Raw genomic sequence first — 4,224 nt, forward strand, 5'->3', positions numbered from 1 at the left:
GTGGGGGAGAGGAGTTGGGGAAGTGGGGAAGGAAGGGATGGTAGGGGAAAAACAAATGCTCAATAGGAAATGGACTCATTACATTGCTCGTGTAACTGTAATCCCTCCGTACAGAATCTTTCCAATAAAAATACACATTAAAAAAGAGTCAAATATATATATTTTTTCTCTCTCAAAAAAGTCCCTTCCATTGCTCCCTATAATAAGAGCCTATAAAACCTAACATACTTGTAGCAGAGTGCAGACCAAACCAGCAGGCCATCATATGTGATTGCCATTATACAACCTATGTCCACAAGAACACAGGGATTAGGACACCAAAAGACTACTCAGGACTTCTCTGTTCTTGTGCATGCATTTCTGACAGGAGAACAGATGCTATTGCCAGTGCACTGTCTGTGAGGCATGCAGGTGAACCAATTGGACCGGGTCCATTAATAGTAGAGTGGAGGTCAGCTGTGGGCTGTGGCATCTACTTGGGATAATCTTGTCATGAGAAATCAGGGGTAGCCAAGAGACAGGTTTGCTTGTATCTTTCTATGTATGAGTCTCCAAGGATAATTTAGTGACACTTTGACTAAGTATATAATGCCTATTATCTTGTGAGGAGATGAGCCAGCCATATGCACACACAGGCTTATGTTTTGCGCCATAGGGTCATGTCCTCCAAGTAGAGTTGTCATCCACCCAGGGCATTGCAGGGTGAAAACCCAAGAACATGGATGCTACACAGAACAGCATCTCAACACTTGTACTTTCTTCCAGGACCAAGGAGGAGGGCATCTTAGAGATGGGAGAGCAATTTTGAATGACAGAATAATTTAAGCATACAACTGCCATTTGTGAGCAGCACCCAAAGATGTAGCATGACTTGCATGGATTTTTAATGTCTTACTACATCAGTCATAATTACCTCAGCAGCAACCTAGTTTTCATGTACATGTAAGAACCAAGTCGTTTTATTCATCCTAATGGCCACTGTGATTTCCAGGGATGCATCTATCATTTAGTTAAAAGAGAAATTGCCTTTTATGTCTGGAAATATATCAAGAATTCTTTTTTTTTTTTGTCGGTCATGGGGCTTGAACTCTAGGCCTGGGCGCTGTCCCTCAGCTCTTCAGCTCAAGGCGAGCGCTCTACCACTTGAGCTACAGCGCCACTTCCGGGTTTCTAATGGTTTATTGGAGATAGGAGTCTCACGGTCTTTCCTGCCCGGGCTGGCTTTGAACCGCGATTCTCATATCTCAGCCTCCTGAGTAGCTAGGATTACAGGTGTGAGCCACCGGCGCCCGGCTTATATCAAGAATTCTTTAGCAATGATCATCATTTTCAGAAAGAATTTGAGTGGTCAGGATGCATTCTGTTTGTATTGGTCAGCTCCTGGACTAGTTACACACATAAGTCATCTTTCTGTTAATGAATATGCGGGAATGTATACATACCACATATGCATGTGAAAGAGTAGTATATGGACATATCTCAATCCAGTTGTGACTCATGGACAAACCATTTCAATTTACTTCAATGCTTGTGATGCCTGCATTCCAAGAGAACACAAAGGTTTTCATCACACTAATATTTGTGGTGAGATATCATCACCCTTAGCTAGGCATTCCACTGTGAGTTTATATTTCTTTTTTTTTTTAATTTAATTTTATTTTTTTGTGAACATACAGTACAGAGGGGTTACAATTACATGGGCAGGATAATGCATACATTTCTTATCAAGCATTGCAGCCTCCTCCTTTGTTTACCCTTCACATCCCTCCCCTACCTCCCCCCTACCTCCCCACCACCCAATCCTCCCCCCTCCCCCTCTCCCCCCCTCACCCCCACCCCCACCCCCTGCACCAACGTTGTAAAGCTTGTTTTGGACATGACAACTTGTACTTCTCATTGTTGCAACAGGTCCACCTGTATCCTTAAACGACTTGTTTTTCCCCATCTCCTCCACAAGTAATACTGACATCAAATATAGTGAAAGCAGGGGTTATACTGTGGGGAGGGACATACAAAGCAACAAAGAGATAATCTTATAAATGCGTTAGAAACAAATGCATGAAATAAAAAAGCATTAAAATACATATCTAAGGGTTCATTTTCCTAACATCACTTTATCTGACCTTTTCTGCTTGACTCATACATATACTAGATATTGCAAATAAGGGAAACCATGGGACCTATGTTTCTTTGGGCCTGGCTTACTTCACTTAATATAATTTTTTCCAAGTTTTTCCATTTCCTAACAAATGGGGCAATGTCATTCTTTCTGATGGAGGCATAGAATTCCATTGTGTATATATACCACATTTTCTTGATCCATTCATCTACTGAGGGGCATCTGGGTTGGTTCCATATCTTAGCTATGGTAAATAACGCTGCAATAAACATAGTTGTGCTGGTATCTTTAGTGTGGTCTTGTTTGTAAACATTTGGGTAAATGCCAAAAAGTGGGATTGCTGGGTCATAGGGGAGCTCTATGTGAAGTCTTTTGAGGAACCTCCATACTGCTTTCCAAAGTGGTTGAACAAGTTTACACTCCCACCAACAATGCAGTAAGGTTCCCTTCTGTCCACATCCCCTCCAGCATCTGTTGTTAGAGTTCTTGATTATAGCCATTCTAACTGGGGTGAGGTGGTATCTCAATGTTGTTTTGATTTGCATTTCTTTTATGGCTAGGGAGGTTGAGCATTTCTTCATGAGTCTATTGGCCATCCTTCTTTCTTCTTCAGAGAAGTTTCTCTTCAAGTCTTTAGCCCACTTATTTATTGGGCAGTTGTTTCTTTGAGGATTTGTTGTTGGGGGATTTAATTTTTTGAGTTCCAAGTATATTTTAGATGTGAGACCCTTGTCTGTTGTATGGTTAGTGAAGATCTTCTCCCAATCTGTGGGCTTTCTATTGATCTTGCTAGCTATGTCCTTTGCCATGCAGAAGCTCTGCAACTTCATGCAATCCCATTTGTCCAACCTTTCTTTGATTTGTTGTGTTTCCGGGTCTCTATTCAGAAAATTTCGGCCTGAGCCAAGGAGACCTAGGGTTTCTCCTATTCCATCCTGTAATGTTTTCAGAGTGTCTGCTTTGACTTCGAGGTTTTTGATCCATTTGGAGTTGATTCTGGTGCAGGGTGATATATAAGGATCTAGCTTTAGTTTTCTACAAGTAGTTAACCAATTTTGCCAGCACCATTTAATGAAGAGGCTGTCTTTCTTCCATTCTATTGTTTTAGCTCCCTTATGGAAGATTAGATGGCTATAGGTCTGTGGGTTCATTTCTGGATTTTCAATTCTATTCCATTGGTCCTGAGGTCTGTTCTTATGCCAATATCAAGCTGTTTTGATTACTATGGCTTTATAGTAGAGTTTGAAATTTAGTATTGATATTCCTCCAGCAGTGTTCTTTCCATTGAGGAGCGTTTTTGCTATTCGGGGTCTTTTATTGTTCCATATGAATTTTTGGATTGCCTCTTCTATTTCCTTGAAGAATGAGGTTGGAATTTTGATAGGTATCGCGTTGAATTTGTAGATAGCCTTGGGAAGTATTGCCATTTTCACGATGTTAATCTTTCTAATCCAGGAGCATGGGAGGTTTTGCCATTTTCTAAGTTCTGTTTTGATTTCCTTTTTCAAGATTTTAAAGTTTTCATCATAGAGGCCCTTCACTTCTTTAGTTAAGTTAATTCCTAGGTATTTTATTTTTTGTGGGGCTATTACAAATGGAGTTGCTTTCCTAATTTCAGCCACACTTTTCTCATTGTTGGCATACAGAAAAGCCATTGATTTTGGGGGGTTAATTTTATACCCTGCTACTTTGCCAAAGTTTTGAATCAGCTTGAGTAATTTGGGAGTAGAGTCTATGGGATTCTTTAAATGTAAGATCATGTCATCTGCAAAGAGGGAGAGTTTTATTTCTTCTTTCCCTACTTGGATCCCCTTTATGTCTGCATCTTGTCTTATTGCTGTAGCTAGGCATTCTAATACTAGAGTGAAGAGAAGTGTCTTGTTTCTGAGTTAAGAGGAAATGGCTTTAGTTTTTCACCATTAAGTATAATGCTGGCTGTAGGTTTGTCATATACAGTCTTTATTATATTGAGGAATGTTCCATGGAGTCCTAATTTTTCCAAAACCTTCATCATAAAGGGGTGTTGGATCTTGTCGAATGCTTTTTCTGCGTCTATTGAGATAACCATGTGGTTCTTATTCTTGCTCCTGTTGATGTGATGAATA

The sequence above is a fragment of the Dipodomys spectabilis genome, unplaced genomic scaffold (assembly GCF_019054845.1).
Source record: "Dipodomys spectabilis isolate Male_0828 unplaced genomic scaffold, ASM1905484v1 ptg000174l, whole genome shotgun sequence".
Taxonomy (NCBI): domain Eukaryota; kingdom Metazoa; phylum Chordata; class Mammalia; order Rodentia; family Heteromyidae; genus Dipodomys; species Dipodomys spectabilis.